The sequence below is a fragment of the Pyrus communis genome, unplaced genomic scaffold (genome assembly GCF_963583255.1).
Source record: "Pyrus communis unplaced genomic scaffold, drPyrComm1.1 SCAFFOLD_19, whole genome shotgun sequence".
Lineage (NCBI taxonomy): Eukaryota > Viridiplantae > Streptophyta > Magnoliopsida > Rosales > Rosaceae > Pyrus > Pyrus communis.
In genome coordinates this window covers 894,792-913,181 of record NW_026908883.1, presented here as the reverse complement: position 1 = coordinate 913,181, position 18,390 = coordinate 894,792, and the positions used below count along the sequence as shown (strand labels likewise).

The window sequence follows — 18,390 nt, the reverse complement described above, 5'->3', positions numbered from 1 at the left end:
CATGCATAACACACATCCATTCTAACACATTGTCATTGCACATGCATTTCCTTCATTAGTTAACCCACATGCACTTATCACTTATCATCACCACATATCATATCACTTAATCACTTATCACTTATCATCACCACTTAACCACTTATCATATCATAACCACATATCATATCACTTATCACTTATCACTTAACATATCATCCACCTACTTCACCTACAACATCCACCTACTTCACCTACAACATCCACTTCACCTACAACATCCACCTACTTCACCTACAACATCCACTTACTTCACCTACAACATCCACCTACTTCACCTACAACATCCACCTACTTCACCTACAAATGACATAGCCATATGTTCCCTCCACTACTCCTATAAATACCCTTGCATTCATTCATTCAAAAACATCTCATTTCATACACAACACATTACAAACACATTCTCCCTTCCCTAGCCGTGAGCTTCCCATCCATTCCCTTATAATCCAAACACCACTCCTCATCCATTTCCATAATCCCCCAAACCTCACCTTAGACCTTGTGCTACAACAACGAGGAAGATAAGAGGGCCTAAACGTTCATACAATTCAAGTGTGAGTTGTTGGAATGTTTAGGTGTTTCTTTGATTTCAAAGTTTAAATTCAATTCTCTTTGTTTTGTATGAGGAACTAAACCCCCCTTTAGCTAGGGGGGGATTCGAAATATATGTTTATGCTTGCATTTTGATTTGATTACTTCTAATTGCGTTTCATAAGTTGTGGATTCAATTTGTTTAACCGTTTGATTGATAACTTATTTATGTATGTTTATTAAGAATGCGCGCTTAATTTTCATGCATGAATATGACGCTAGAATATAAGTGAGTTTCACCTAATCGTTATGAACTTATATTCACAAGTAGTGGAGGTTGCTTATAAACAATCGCGTTAAACGAATTCTTGGCATAAGTTTCATGCAATCATAGTAACGAATGCCTCGTCAACACTTATAGTTTTCATGATGCTTAATGATTCTTGCTTGTTTCTCTATTATGCAATTCATGTAGGGAACTTGTGAGGAATGCTTTGGGTTGTCGTATGCAATCATCCAATTCATTAACTTAAGGAAAACTTGACGGTTAATTTAAGCGGACCTAATTAACCCGGGGTGTTGAGAATTCATGGTTTATTGAAGTGCAATTGGAAATCATTTTATTATGCAAGTGTAACATGTATGGAGATGAACCCCTTAGCTAGCCATACCATCCATTCATTTCCGTCAATTTCATATTTACAATTTGTTTTCTTTACAATCTATCCATTTTAGTTTAAATTCGTCCAAAATCAATCCCCCCCATATTTCGTTTAAGTCTTAGTCTTAATCTTTCTTATTTTTAGTTTTGAATTCTTCGAGTTTAGTATAACATTTTAGTTTGTGTTTTTAAAAGCATTTTGAGTCTTTTGATTTGTTTTAGTGTTTTAAAGTTTAGTTTTACATTCTTTGAGTCTAGTTTAGTGTTTTATATTATGTTTTTACGTTTTTAAGTCAAATCCAAGTGATTAACAATCCCTCCTAATCCCCGGTCCAGAACGATCCCTACTTGCACCTATACTACAATTGATAAAAAGAGGGTTTAATTTGTGTGCGTATAAACCACGCATCAAATTTTGGCGCCGTTGCTGGGGATTAGAAAATTTGCTAATCCCTTGGATTGTTTGTTTCTGTATTGTCTTTTAGATTTAGTTTTTTTTTATTTGTGTTTTGTTTGTTAAGAACAAGATGGCACTTAATAATGCTTCTCTTTTGTCACAACTCATGGAAAGGTCCCAAATGCAAAGAGTTGATATATTTAATCTTCAATCAAGGAATAACGTGTTTTCCAATACTTACAATTCGGATTGGAGTGATCATTCAAACTCTATGTGGTGGGAACCTCAAAATGCTCAACAAGGAGGATATTGGCAGCCACCACAACCTCATATTCAATATGCCCAACCAAATTTAAGTTCGTCAATAAATTATAACCAAAAGCTTGATGAATTAATTTGTTTGGTGCAGGGCTTACAAAATCAAGACAATGAGGCTCAACAAGAAGGATATTGGCAGCCGTATGAGGAGTTCTATTCAACGCCTATGCAGCCACCACAACCTGCCCAAAGTAATGTAGGTAATTCAAATGATAATGATACGATTTTTCAATTACTTACTACTCTGGAAAAGCAAATCGGGCAGATAACGGAGTTCGAAGGACAATTTTGCGACCAAGGCGAACTCCCTAGTTCAACCATTGCAAATCAGAAGAGAGATTTTGAAACTGCCAAGGAAATCATGTTGAGAAGTGACAAGGAGGTTGGAACGGACCCTCAACCATCAAAATCAAATCACAAGGAAGAGGAATACACCCAACCCACGGAAAGGGTGGAAACACCTTTACCGGAGGCTCCTATTGCTCCTATGCCATCTAATACAGGTATGGTTGTTCCAAATTTCATTATTTTTAACCCTATTCCTTGCAGATTCATGACTTCCAAGGAAGAAGAAGGTGAAAAAGACATCTTGGAAGCCCTTCCAAAGGTGACAAGTAGGGAATGTCATGAATCCATCAAAGAGGACGTTCTTGAAACCACAAAATCCAAAGAAGTTAAATTTGATGACATTGGACAAGTAATAACCATCACTTGCAATCTGGCCAAGTCCAATATCCCTGAAACTTTCAAAGGAGTGGTATTTGTCATTGAGTTCTTGTCGGACAAAACAAGTAAGTATTTTTTTCCAAATTCCATTAGATTTTATACTAACTTGCTATTTTTTTTGAATCAGGCACCTACACTAGAATTCAAACCAATGCCGGTTCACTTCAAGTATCACCTTCCATTCAAGGACCAATTCCATGCCGTTTGATTTTATTTATGTTAATAAAAAAAAATAAAAAATAAAAAATAAAAAATAAAAAAAAGAAAAAGAAAAAAAGAAAGATACTAAACATGGAGAAAGGTGGAGCTTCACAAAGGTTGTTTGCGTGAAGTCCCACTACGAGGCGCAGAAGCGGAAGGCGCAGAAGCGGGAGGCATAGAAGCGGGAGGCATCGAAGCGGAAGGCATCGGAGCGGGAGGCATCGGAGCTAGAGCATTCCAGGCCTCAATACTTGGCCAAGCGCTGGATGACCCAGGAAAAAGGTGCCTCTGGAGATAAGACGCAAGCCTTTGACGGTCACTGTGAATTCGACCCTCAGATTCTTGCAGCTCATCAAGCTTCCTCTTCATCCCCGACGAATAGTTATTTGCAAGCACATGCAAACTTCTATTCTCGTACTTAAGCTGCTGGATCTCTTGCTTAAGTCTTTCCACCTCTGCCATCAACGATTCCACCTGACGGGAGCGGGCAAGCAGGCGTAGGCCCATGTTGGACACAGAGCTCGCACACTGAACACTAAGTGCGAGGGACTCTTGAACGGCCAACTCATCGGACCGTCCTGACAGCAGCCTACTATCTTTTGGAGTGAGGAGGTTTTTAGCTACTATTGTAGCTGTTGTGGCGTCCTGCATCACAGAGTCTTCACCTGAAAGAGGACCGTTAGAAGATAAAAAAGAAGGGCGCCATACATTACCTTGACGGGGCGCAACCGGATCGCTGCTGAGACTCAAATCTAAGCTAAGGTTCGATGAGTTTGCCATTTTTTTCAAAAGTGTTCAAAGAGAAGGGGTGGATGGAGTTAAAAATTTCACAAAGGGCCGGAGTCGAGTTTCAGGAATGGGAAATCTTCAGAGTGTGTATGTTGGCGGTGATCGATAGCTCTATAAATGCCAAGGCGACGCGTCCACCGATTCAAAGAGCCGGATTTTCCGGCGTAAGTTAGGCGACGCTCCCTCGGCTTTTCAGAAAACGCGTTCAACTTTGTCAAAAGATTTCTGACAAAGCTGAAAACACGTGGAGGCCATCATTGCAACTACACGTCTTTAGCCGACAAGCGCAAAGTTCGGCGACGCTTTCTCTGCTTTTCAGAAAACGCGTGCAGCTTTGTCAAAAGGAGCCGCATCTGCACTACCACGTGTCGTTCAGAAAGAGAAGGGGCGTCGTTCAGAAATCGAAGGGGCGCCTGCTCAGAAATCGAAGAGGCGTATTCAAAGATCGAAGAGGCGCCACTATTTCAAAAAGCCGGAATTGCGGGATCAAAACGTTTGTCGACAAGGGTAAAAAGTACCACCACTTGATATTATCTCTATATATGTCGACCTTCGTCTTTTATGGCAGGGAAAACCTGAAGAAAATGCCCAACTCTCCCTCACCTCTGAGGGCGCACTCCCAGCAAAGCCTTTCAAAATACTCAATTCTTTCTTCTTCCCCAAAGATGATACCAGATGCCTGGAGAACATATGACCCAGGAGGAAACGGCGGATTGAAGCATGTGCTGATTCATTCACCGCTTCTTCAAAGCAAAGGTATCTCATATCATCAAGGTCAAAAGCAAAAGTATCTCATATCATGCTCTTTCCCTGTCTTTTTCTTTGTCCTTGTTCTTACTCGCATGGCAAAGTAAAAGAAGCAATCAGCCGGCACTTGGAGTCAATCTTCCGATCTGGAGCCAACTGCCTGGAATCTATTCCTGATTGCTTACCTAGCGTTGCTCTCGAGTAGTCATCTTCAACGGTTGATACACTTCCGGAGAAGGGACCACTTCTGCAAAGGGGAGCGAGTAAGGCAAGTGAAAATGATACATTGAAGCATGTGGAGACAAACATAGGCTGAGTTATCCTCCAACCCTTTTCAATACGAATTGGAAAGATTGAACAAAGAAACAGACCAAAAGGGTAAGCTCAGACCTTCGGGGGAGACCAAAAGAACCATCCTGCTGCCCAGTTCAAGAAGTAGCACAAAGGAAAATCAATGATGGGCGGAAACCAGTTCGAGAGTAAGCCTGTGGAATCATCAAGATCAAGCCTCAATGCAATCAACAAAGAGAAGATGGAATTTACACTCCATAACCAGATTTGCGTCCCTAAACTCTTCTCTTTGTTAATTACATTATGCCATGTTTAATATGTTTAGTTGCTTTTTGTGTGTTTACTTATGTTTTGTGTGAATCTATGCTTAAAACATTGAGGACAATGTTTGATTTAAGTGTGGGGGGGTAACTAAAGTATATTTAATGCAAATTCGTGGGATTTTATCACCCATAACTTCAAATGTTGTTCCTTGCTGTTTTAAGGTGTTTTTAAGTTGTTTTAGAGTGTTTTAGTGTGTTTTGTTTTATAATTCGAAAATCCCATAAAAATTTGAAAAATTGTTTTGAAAAACCCAAAAAGAGTTGTTTTAAGAGTCGTTTTTGTGTGTTTGTGTCTTAGGGTACCTTCCAACACAATGATAAGGATGTGGTTTATAATTGCATGACGGTTAGAAAGAGTTATAAACATAGAGAAAAGTTTGATTTACTCTTGGTATATGCTTGGTTATGGTTATAATGTATGACTTCACATGCAATCATAAAAGAAAAAAATTCGTTTTTGTAACATGCTTGAAGGAAGGAACTCAAACAAACGCTACAACCCTGAGAGACTTGAGCCTATAACGTTCTTTGGAGAGTATAATCTGTGATTTCTTGTTTTCTAAAGTCGTTGCATGATCTCATTATTCTTTGCTTGGTTACTACTTAGAAGGCGTTTCATCATATAGTTCCAAATGCTAGAACTCATGCCCATTTCATTCAAAGCATGTTATTGATTTGCATAACACATATTCAAGAAGAAGTTGTGTAGTGACCACCACCATAGCCAAATAGCCTTACTTCCCATACTTCGTATATGTTGTAAGTTTTAACCCCGTTGAGCCTCGTTTTGCCTTTATTCCTTGTTTACCCACATCACCCCTTACCTAGCTTAGAGTAGGACTTTCCTATACCCTTGTTCTTAAAGTTTAGTGAGCATGACTTAAATGAATTCCTTTTGAGTTACATTATGCAAGAAAATGAGTGTGGGGGAGTAAAAGTTTGTTCTTACGTTTATATGTATGTTTTGAGATTCAAAAGAAAAAGAAGAAAAGAAAAAAAAAAAAAAAAAAAAAAAAAAAGTTGATGGTTGAAGATAAGTAAGAATGAACTCACGAGCGTTGATGGTTGAAGAAAGGGTCCAAAAAGTTGAATATGGCCCTAAGTTTTGTGTGATTTTCCCTTGGGTGTTCAAAGTTGACTTCTGCGTTCTTAAGGGAATTCTAAGTGCCTAATTCAATACTTTGCTCACTATTGCTTTAAGAATGTTTTTTTATCCTTCACCTTTCATTGTTAGCCAATACCCTAGCCCCGTTACTACCCTTTGACTTCTATATTGAGTGTTATGTATTTCAATTGTGGAGTTTGAACTTGGTATGAGCTTATGGTGTCACTGGTTCTCGCGTCTAAGTAGTAGCATTCCATTCATGAGATCATATCTAAACATGCTTATTAACTCCAGAAAATGTTTTCCTTATTATAACATATGTGAGTGTTCGTCTACATGTTTACATCAATCTTCTCACATATACCTAGTGTAGGGTGTGTAGTCAGAAAATCTGTGTGAAAAATGAGAGTACATCTAGTAAGAAATTGAGGGAATTCTCTAAAGGCATGTTACTACATTTGAAATGTGTTTTAATTGCTTAATTGTGAACTAGTATGTGGTGACTATGATTAAGAATGTACTTAAGTGTAAAGATGGCTCAAATCTGTGAGAATAATGATTTTTAACTTGTCATGTGCATTGGAAGTCCCTGATACGATTGTTGGAAGGTGTAGGTTGTGTTTTGTTCTTTTTGTTTTGTTTTTCTGTTTTGCTCGAGGACTAGCAAAAGCTAAGTGTGGGGGTATTTGATAGGAGCATATTTATGCGACTTAAATGGCTTGTTCTCGTACATTTACGTTATGTTTCTTTAGTTATTTTAGTACTTTAAGCTATTTTCGTGTGTTTATAGGTCCAAAGGGCTAAAGGAGCAAAAAGATGCATTTTGGAAACTTTTGGAGCACTTTTGGGCTAAGGACGGATAGCTTATGCTTGAAGCCAAAGTGTTGGACGAAATTGAAGACCTAATTGGAGCCAAAGTGTTGGAACCTTGTTCTCTTTAGTTTTAGGACATTTAAACCTTTCCTAATCCCAATCATGCCATGCATAACACACATCCATTCTAACACATTGTCATTGCACATGCATTTCCTTCATTAGTTAACCCACATGCACTTATCACTTATCATCACCACATATCATATCACTTAATCACTTATCACTTATCATCACCACTTAACCACTTATCATATCATAACCACATATCATATCACTTATCACTTATCACTTAACATATCATCCACCTACTTCACCTACAACATCCACCTACTTCACCTACAACATCCACTTCACCTACAACATCCACCTACTTCACCTACAACATCCACTTACTTCACCTACAACATCCACCTACTTCACCTACAACATCCACCTACTTCACCTACAAATGACATAGCCATATGTTCCCTCCACTACTCCTATAAATACCCTTGCATTCATTCATTCAAAAACATCTCATTTCATACACAACACATTACAAACACATTCTCCCTTCCCTAGCCGTGAGCTTCCCATCCATTCCCTTATAATCCAAACACCACTCCTCATCCATTTCCATAATCCCCCAAACCTCACCTTAGACCTTGTGCTACAACAACGAGGAAGATAAGAGGGCCTAAACGTTCATACAATTCAAGTGTGAGTTGTTGGAATGTTTAGGTGTTTCTTTGATTTCAAAGTTTAAATTCAATTCTCTTTGTTTTGTATGAGGAACTAAACCCCCCTTTAGCTAGGGGGGGATTCGAAATATATGTTTATGCTTGCATTTTGATTTGATTACTTCTAATTGCGTTTCATAAGTTGTGGATTCAATTTGTTTAACCGTTTGATTGATAACTTATTTATGTATGTTTATTAAGAATGCGCGCTTAATTTTCATGCATGAATATGACGCTAGAATATAAGTGAGTTTCACCTAATCGTTATGAACTTATATTCACAAGTAGTGGAGGTTGCTTATAAACAATCGCGTTAAACGAATTCTTGGCATAAGTTTCATGCAATCATAGTAACGAATGCCTCGTCAACACTTATAGTTTTCATGATGCTTAATGATTCTTGCTTGTTTCTCTATTATGCAATTCATGTAGGGAACTTGTGAGGAATGCTTTGGGTTGTCGTATGCAATCATCCAATTCATTAACTTAAGGAAAACTTGACGGTTAATTTAAGCGGACCTAATTAACCCGGGGTGTTGAGAATTCATGGTTTATTGAAGTGCAATTGGAAATCATTTTATTATGCAAGTGTAACATGTATGGAGATGAACCCCTTAGCTAGCCATACCATCCATTCATTTCCGTCAATTTCATATTTACAATTTGTTTTCTTTACAATCTATCCATTTTAGTTTAAATTCGTCCAAAATCAATCCCCCCCATATTTCGTTTAAGTCTTAGTCTTAATCTTTCTTATTTTTAGTTTTGAATTCTTCGAGTTTAGTATAACATTTTAGTTTGTGTTTTTAAAAGCATTTTGAGTCTTTTGATTTGTTTTAGTGTTTTAAAGTTTAGTTTTACATTCTTTGAGTCTAGTTTAGTGTTTTATATTATGTTTTTACGTTTTTAAGTCAAATCCAAGTGATTAACAATCCCTCCTAATCCCCGGTCCAGAACGATCCCTACTTGCACCTATACTACAATTGATAAAAAGAGGGTTTAATTTGTGTGCGTATAAACCACGCATCATTTATGCATGCAAACTAAGCGTGGACTCTCAATTCATATACATAAACAAGTTTTAATTCAAATAGAAAAGTAAATTGAATTCACCATTCATGAAATCATAACTGGAAGTAATCAAATCATAATGCAAATATAACCATGGTTTTGAAATTCCCCCTAGCCAAAAGGGGGTTAGTTCCTCATACTCGCAAAGCAAAGATTCTTGAAATTAAACATTGAAAACACAAGAAAGATTACACCTAAACATTTCAGCAATTCCAGGTTGAATGGCATGCACGGCTAGGCCTCCTTTCCTCTTCCTTGCTGTGGCACTTGGTGTGGGTGGTTGTTTTGGGGGTTATGAACGATGTATTCTTGGTTAGGATGATGAATGATGGCTGAGTATGGTGGTAGGGTGCGGCAGGTTGTGTATGGAGGTTTATGGAGTGGATGGAGGATGAAGAATGGGGAATAGGGCTTGCGGCAAGGTGTTTTCTGTATAGCCTAAGGGGTGGTGCGAATTTGTGGCTGATTTTATGTTTATATAGTCCTAGGGTTAACTAGATTAGGGTTACACTTAACAGATTTAGTGGATTAGGGCCCTAGGGTTCGGCAATAGGTGATCAAATCCACCTAGGAGGGGGTTTGGCCCACTTAGTTTCATACAAGGATTTGTGTAACCCAAATCCATAAGGAATGAGGCCCTAGAAATCAGAATCCAAAAGGGATAGGGCCTAGAGAGGTGCGGCACACATGGAGGGAATGATGGAATGGCTTGCAAGGCAAGGCAAGGCCTTCTAGAAGGGATTAGGTGCCACCTTTATAGGGTTTCTAGAAAGAATGAGTTTTGTGGTTGATTTGGGGCTTCTAGAAGAGAATGCTTCTAGAAATAGGTTCTAGAAATATCTATTTAGGTCCCCTTGCAACTAGGATTAAGACATGATAAGGTTAGGATAGGATAAAATGAGATAAGGTTTTGGATAGGGTTTTGGATAATGTTGGATAAGGTTTTAGATAAGGTTTTGGATAGGGTTTCCTCTTTTGAGCTACTTTCTTATCCACTTTGTCTTGAGCTTAGTTCCTTCCTCTTCTCATCATATTTCTAGCCTCTTGAACTCCAAATTCATCCATCCATGTTGGCCCATATGCAAGCTATCCACATAGTGTCCAAAATTGCTCCAAAATGCACTTTCTTGGTACTTTAACCCTTTGGACCTACAAACACACGAAAATGAGTTGTAATACGACATTAACTAAGAAATAATAGCACAAATGCACAAGAATAAGCTAGCTAAGTCGCCTAAATATGCTCCTATCACCCCTTTGCCGTCTCCTTGATAGAAGCATATTTATGCTACTTAGCTATGTTGTTTCCTTGCAGTTAGATAGTTAATTACTACTTATTAAAGCCTTTTAAGTTACTTTCGTATGTTTATAGGTCCTAATGGCAAAAGGAGCAAGAAAGTGCATTTTGAAGCTATTTGGAGCAATTTTGGGCATGGATTGGATAACTTAACTATGGAGCAAAGTTGATGGACAAAATTGAAGTCAAGGGAGGCTAGGAAAGGCTACAAATCTGGAGAAAGAAGTTCAAATGCAAAGAAGATAAGGAAATAGCAAGAAATAAGGAACCTTATCCAACCTTATCTTACCTTATCTTATCCAACCTTACCCTGTCCTATCTTATCTTATCCAAATCAGTTTGTGCCATAATTCTAGCTATTTAAATGGGATTAGATGTATATTTAAACACATAAAACAGATTCTAGAAGCCTAATCCCTTATGTGCTGCCTAATCCCTTATGTGCTGCATATATGCCATTCCTTGGAAGTTTAAGAGTTGTAATTCATATCCTACACCTATGCCATGTGTTCTTGTCCCTTTAGGTCTAGAAATCTGCCTAAATACTCTTTCTAGAACACCTTATCTGATCCTAATTAGGTTCCGCACCCCTTATACCTTCTAGAAGTCCAATTTCTGCCACAAAACACATTGTTTCTAGAATCCCTACAAAAGTGGCGCCTCTCCCTCTTCTAGAAGCCCTAGAATCTGCAATCCTTTTCCTTTCTTCCTTGATTTTTGCTGTGGAATCCTAATCATTTTCCCCTAGGATTGTGCAAACCTTTTCCTACCAAATTTCTACCACACCCTAATCTGATTTCCCTAGGGTTTAAGTCCTATAAATAGAACCCTATGACGCACCATTCAAATCATCCATTCACTCATTCATTCATTCATACTTTCAGCCATCAAACACCACAATTCACCCTACACCACCCTAGTGCCGCAAGCAAGGACAGAAGGAGAAGAAGACTTGTGCAATCTGCCATCCAAGGAGGGTTCGAAATCTGCCATTGGAGTGTGGAGTGTTTGTATCGATTATAGGAAGCTTAATGCCACCACAAGGAAAGATCACTTCCCTTTGCCATTCATTGATTAAATGCTTGAAAGGTTAGCGGGTCATTCTTTTTATTGTTTTCTTGATGGTTATTTGGGATATAATCAAATTGTTATAGCTCCAGATGATCAAGAAAATACTACTTTTACTTGTCCATTTGGTACGTTTGCTTATCGTTGCATGCCATTTGGTTTGTGCAATGCACCAACCACATTTCAAAGATGCATGGTAAGTATATTTTCCAATTATGTTGAGAAGATTATTGAAGTATTCATGGATGATTTTAGTGTTTTTGGTGACTCGTTTGATGATTGTTTGCATAATCTCACTTTAATCTTGAAAAGATGCATTGAAACTAACCTTGTTTTAAATTGGGAAAAATGTCATTTCATGGTAAAACAAGGCATAGTTTTGGGTCACATAATCTCTGAAAAAGGAATTGAGGTTGATAAATCAAAAATAGATCTTGTACGCTACTTACCCTCTCCTAATTCGGTGAGACAGGTTCATTCTTTTCTTGGACATGCAGGATTCTATAGGCGATTTATCAAAGATTGCACAACCCTTTTGCCGTCTCCTTTTCGAGTTCAATAAGGAGTGCGAGAAGGCATTCAACCACCTCAAAGACTTGCTTACCTCAGCACCAATCATAGTTCCACCCGATTGGAGCATACCTTTTGAGCTAATGTATGATGCATTAGATTATGCAATAGGGGCTATTTTAGGCCAAAGGAAGAACAAGCAACCACATGTCATCTATTATGCATCCCAGACCTTGAATGACGCTCAATTGAACTACTCTACCACTGAAAAAGAACTTCTTGCTGTTATGTTTGCTTTAGATAAGTTTCGTTCGTATTTACTTGGCACTAAAGTTGTTGTTTATTCTGATCATTCAGCTTTGAAGTACTTATTCACCAAGAAGGAGGCCAAACCAAGGCAAAGTTGCTAGATGCTCCTTCTCCAAGAGTTTGATATTGAAATTAGAGACAAGAAAGGGAGTGAAAACGTGGTGGCTGACCACTTGAGTCGTTTAGTGTGCAATGAGGAGCCTTACCCATCCAAGAGACATTCCCTAGTGAGCAATTGCTGTCCATTAAGGTAAGTGAGCCATGGTATGCAGATTTGGTGAATTATTTGGTGTCTAAACAAGTTCCAAGCACCCTAACTAAACACCAACGTGATAAACTCAAGAAGGATGCACGGTTTTATGTGTTGGATGACCCATATTTGTGGAAATATTGCTCTGATTAGATTCTTCATAGGTGTGTGCATGATTGTGAATTTAATTCAATTTTAACTTTTTGTTACACTTATGCATATGGGGGTCATTTTGGCACACAACGCACAGCCCTTAAGGTGTTAGAATGTGGATTTTATTGGCCTACAATCTTTAAAGATGCTAGAAATTTTTGTATGACTTGTGATCGTTGTCAAAGAATGGGCAACATAGGTGCAAGGGATCAAATGCCGCAAACCCCAATGTTCAATGTTGAAATTTTTGATGTTTGGGGCATTGATTTCATGCGTCTTTTTCCTTCTTCATATGGCTTCACTTAAATCTTGCTTGCGGTTGATTATGTCTCAAAATGGGTGGAAGCAAAAGCCACTTGTACTAATGATTCTAGAGTGGTTGCAGATTTCATCAAAACTAACATCTTCTCTAGATTTGGGATGCCTAGAGTGCGCATAAGTGATGGAGGGTCTCATTTTTGTAATTGCACCATTGAGGCGCTGCTCAAGAAATATAATGTCACACATAAGGTTTAAACACCTTATCACCCTCAAACAAATGGCCAAGCCGAGGTTTCTAATAAAGAAATCAAGCAGATTTTGGACAAGACCGTTGGGCCAACAAGAAAGGATTGGAGCTTGCGTTTGGAGGATGCATTGTGGGCATATCGTACGGCCTACAAAACATCCATTGGGATGTCCCTATTTCGGCTTGTCTATGGCAAACCATGCCATCTTCCTATGGAATTAGAACACAAGGTGCATTAGGCTATCAAAACATTCAACATAGACATAGATGCGGCTGGAATTCATAGGAAGCTTCCATTTAATGAACTTGAAGAGATTAGGCTTGAGGCTTATGAGAATGCTTGCATTTATAAGGAGAAGACCAAGGCATTCCATGACAAGTTGATTCGTAGCAAAATTTTCAACATAGGGCAAAAAGTGTTACTTTTTAACTCTCGCCTTTGTTTGTTTCCCGGTAAGTTACGTTCTTGATGCAAAAATTAACTTAACACACAAATTAACCCTCTTTTGACAATTGTAGTATATGAGTAAGTAGGGATCGTTCTTAAACCGAGGATTAGGAGGGATTGCTAAACACTTTAAACTGACTCAAATAACTTAAACTAAACTTCAAAACACTTAACTCAAGATAAGCTAAAAACACTCAAAACTGCCTAAAAACACAAACTGGGCAGATTTGACTCTAAACACAAATTTGGACGAATTTTGGTTCTAACTTGATGCAAAACACTTGAAAACACAATCTAAAACAGATTTTAACTAGTTAGATGATAGGAGCATATTTAGGCGACTTAGCTAGCTTATTCTTGTGCATTTGTGCTAGTATTTCTTAGTTAATGTCGTATTTCAACTCAATTTCGTGTGTTTGTAGGTCCTAAGGTTAAAGTACCAAGAAAGTGCATTTTGATGCATTTTGGAGCAGTTTTGGGCACTATGTGGATAGCTTGCATATGGGCCAACATGGATGGACAAATTTGGACTTCAAGAGGCTAGAAATATGATGAGAAGATGAAGGAACTAAGCTCAAGACAATGTGGATAAGGAAGTAGCTCAAAAGAGGAAACCCTATCCAAAACCTTATCCAACCCTATCCAAAACATTATCCAAACCTTATCTCATCTTATCCTATCCTAACCTTATCATGTCTTAATCCTAGTTGCAAGGGGACCTAAATAGATAATTCTAGAACCTATTTCTAGAATCATCCTCTTCTAGAAGGCCCAAATCAGCCACAAAGCTCATTCTTTCTAGAAACCCAACAAAGGTGGCGCCTAATCCCTTCTAGAAGGCCTTGCCTTGCCTTGCAAGCCATTCCACACTTTTCCCCATGTGTGCCGCACCTTTCTAGGCCCTATCCCTTTTGGATTCTGATTTCTAGGGCCTAATTCCTTTTGGATTTGGGTTACACAAGCCTTGTATGAAACTAAGTGGGCTAAACCCCCTCCTAAGTGGATTCGATCACCTATTGCCGAACCCTAGGGCCCTAATCCTCTAAATCTGTTAAGTGTAACCCTAATCTAGTTAACCCTAGGACTATATAAACATAAAATCAGCCACAAATTCGCACGACCCTTTATGCTGTTCAGAAACCCTATTGTCGCAACCCCTATTCTCCATTCTCTTTCCTCCATCCACTCCATACACCTCCATACACACCTGCCGCACCCCTAGCACCATAATCAACCATCCTTCTTCCCTCTAAACAAGAACACACCATTCAAAACCCCCAAATCCACCACCCACACCTTGTACCGCAGCAAGGAGGAGGCAGAGAAGCCCTAGTCGTGCATCAAATTCATCCTGGAATTGCTGAAACATTTAGGTGTAATCTTTCTTATGATTTCAATGTTTAAATTCAATAATCTTTGTTTTGCGAGTATGAGGAACTAATCCCCTTTTTGGCTAGGGGGAATTTCGAAACCATGGCTATATTTGCATGATGATTTGATTGCTTTTAGTTGTGATTTCATGAATGGTGAATTCAATTTACTTATCTGTTTGAATTAAAACTTGTTTATGTATATGAATTGAGAGTGCACACTTAATTTGCATGCATAAATCTGATGCTAGGGTATAAGGAAACTTCACCTAATCGTTGGGAACTTATATTCATGAGTAGTTAAGATTGTTGGTCACAATCATGTTAAGTAAATTCATGGCATAAGTATCATGCGCTTTCATAGTTACGAATGCCTCATCAACACCTATGATTTCCATAGAACCTAATGATATTTGATTGTTTTTCTATTATGCGCTTTCATATAGAGAACTTTTAAGGAATAATTTGATTGCAATGCGCTAATTCCATTCAATTCAATGACCTAAGGGAAATTTGAGAGTTAATTTAAGTGTACCTAATTAACTTGGGGTGTTGAGGTTCATAATTCATTGAATAAGCAACTGGAGATTGTGTCGTATGCAAGCATGCCATGTGTGGAGAAAAACCTCCTAGCTATTCCATCATCCACTGAATTCCATCAAATTCGTCCAAATCTGCCTAGTTTAATTTCTTGTTTTGTTTCTTTGATTTTCGTCCAAAACCAAATCCCCATTTTTTTAGAGTGTCTAATTAGTTCAAATATGTTTTAGATTGAGTTTTTAAGAGTTTTGAGTCAAGTTAGAACCAAGTTTCGTCCAAGTTTGTGTTTAGAGTAAAATCTGCCCCGTTTGTGTTTTTAGGCAGTTTTGAGTGTTTTTAGCTTATTTTGAGTCTTGTGAACTTGTTTTGAGTTTTTTTAAGTTGAGTTAAGTGTTTTAAAGGTTAGTTTTATTTATTTGAGTCAGTTTAAAGTGTTTAGCAATCCCTCCTAATCCCCGGTTTAAGAACGATCCTTACTTATTTATATGCTACAATTGTCAAAAGAGGGTTAATTTGTGTGTTAAGTTAATTTTCGCATCAAATTTTGGCGCCGTTGCCGGGGATTAGCAACGTTGCTAATCCCTTGCTATTTCTTTTTGGTTATTTTCGTGTGTTATTGGTTTTAGTTTCTGACTTGTTTGTTTTCTTGTTTTAGGCACTAGTTTATGACTCGGAGTTCTCAACCGGTTCATGCGCATATCTTAGACTTTGACGACGATTTTGAGCGAGCCTTGGGAAGAAAGAAGAATCAACAAGAGCCTCAACCACCTCAACCTGCACCTGAGCTTGAAGAGGATGAAATACAAGTGAGAGAGGAGGCCACGGCAAGGGTTTTTGAGGAAGAACAAGTTACGGCAGCCGACAACCGAACAATCAAGGAGCTTTCCGCTTCAGGATTGGATAATGCCATGCCTCTATGCATTCAATATCCAAGGGCAGCCCCAGACAAGACTGACGAGTTCGAACTCAAGTCCAGCTTCTTGCACCATATTCCTAAGTTCCATGGGTTGTCCATGGAAGATCCTAATAAACACTTGAAGGAGTTCGAGGTTGTTTGCTCAAGTATAACCTCAGTGAATGTTGATGGGAGCATTTTGAAGATGAAGGCTTTTCCCTTTTCTCTCTTGGAAAAGGCTAAAGATTGGTTGTATGAACTAGCCCCCGAAACTGTCATATCATGGGAGAGTATGAAAAGGGCGTTTTTGGAGAAGTTTTTCCCAACTTCTTGAGTCATTCTTTTACGTAAAAGGATTAGTGACATTCAGCAAAATCAAGGTGAATCATTTCCAACTTATTATGAACGTTTTAAAACCCTTGTTGCTTCATGTCCACAGCACCAAATGAAGGAGGAGCTTCTTCTTCAATATTTCTACGAAGGGCTTCTACCAATTGAACGTCAAATGCTAGACGCCTCAGCGGGTGGAGCTTTAGTGGACAAAACACCTATGGCCGCCAAAACTCTCATTGCCAACCGAGCTTTGAATGCTCAATAATACAAAGGCGTTGGTTAAAGAGACATACCACGGCAGCAACAAGTTAATGAGGTAAGTGCTATTTCCGAACTTCAAAATCAAATGGCTAATCTTACTTCTCTTCTTTCGCAGGTGGTTGAAATACCAAAGGTACAAAGTGTGGCTGTTTGTGGCGTGTGCTCCATGAATGGACATCTCACGGACAAGTGCCCTTAATTGATTGAGAACGGAGGGTGGGAATCTGCCAATGTCGTGGGTTATGGGAGCCAAAACCAACCAAGGAGTGATCCTTTCTCTAACACATACAATCCCGGTTGGAGAGATCATCCAAATTTCAAATGGAGGGAGCCACAACAACCCCAACAACAAAGCACATTCAGGCAGCAACCTCCAGGATTCTACCAAAGGCCGTATGCACCCACACCACCCCAAGCACAACCTACACAACCCAAATTAGGTTCGTCCATAAATAATGACCAAAATTTTCAATTACTAACTTTTATGGCGCAGGGAATTGATGTGATAATAGATAGCACTCAAATTAAACCCTCTTTTTGACAATTGTAGTATAGATTTAAGTAGGGATCGTTCTAGGCCGAGGATTAGGAGGGATTGCTAATCTAATGAAAATCGACTCAAAGATGTAAAAATATGCTTTAAAACACTTAAACAAACTCAAAAGACTCTAACTAAACTTGTATGACTCAAAACAAACTTCAAAGACTCAAAACAACTCAAAACAATAAAAAAGACTCAATTTAGACTCTAGGACTCCATTTGGACGAAAATACAATTAGTTTTGACTCAAATGACTCAAAAACACACTTTTGGACAGATTTAGAACAAGTAAAGGGGATTTGATTTTGGACGAATTTAAAAGAAAAACAAGTCAATTAAAAACTTAAAACAGATTTTGACGAAATTAAGAAAAACCAATGGATGATGAAATAGCCAAGGGATACTTCTCCACACATGATACATTCAAACATAAATTGATTTCCAGTTGCTTTTCCAATAAACCATGAACCTCAACACCCCAGATTAACCGTGACATCACTAATTAACCCTCAGATTTCCCTTAAGTTAGTGGATTGGATGACATCATACGACAACCCAAAGCATTCTTCAAAAGTCCCCTACATGACATCATAATAGAGATACAATCAAAGACCATTACGTTCAATGGAAATCATAAGTATTGACAAAGCACTTGTAACTATGACATCATGATACTCATGCTAGGAATTTACTTAACATGATTGTGAAAACAACCTTAACTACTTGTGAACATAAGTTTGTGACGATTATGTGAAACACCCTTATATTCTAGCACCAAATTCAAGCATGCAAATTAAGTAGGCCTCCCTAATCAACATACAAGAATAAGTTATCCATCAAACGGTTAAGTAAATTGCATTCACAATTTATGAAATCTCAACTGGAATTTATCAACTCATATTATAAACGTAATCATGGTTTCAAAGCATCCCTAGGCTAAAACGAGTTTAGCCTCTCATGTTCATAACAAAACAAAGGAAAATAGAATTAAACATTCAAAATAAAAGATAGATTACACCTAATAACGTTCCAACACTCCAACTTGAATGCACAAACGTCCAAGGCTTCGTCTTCCTTCTCCTCTTCCTTGCTAAGTCACGGCACAAGAGT

General features: G+C 38.3%; 1 pseudogene; it reads left to right on the top strand.

Moving 5' to 3' along the window:
* The window catches only part of LOC137724084 (uncharacterized), a 56,523-nt pseudogene extending 40,044 nt beyond the window's left edge, over positions 1-16,479 (top strand).
* Positions 16,480-18,390: the final 1,911 nt, after the last annotated feature.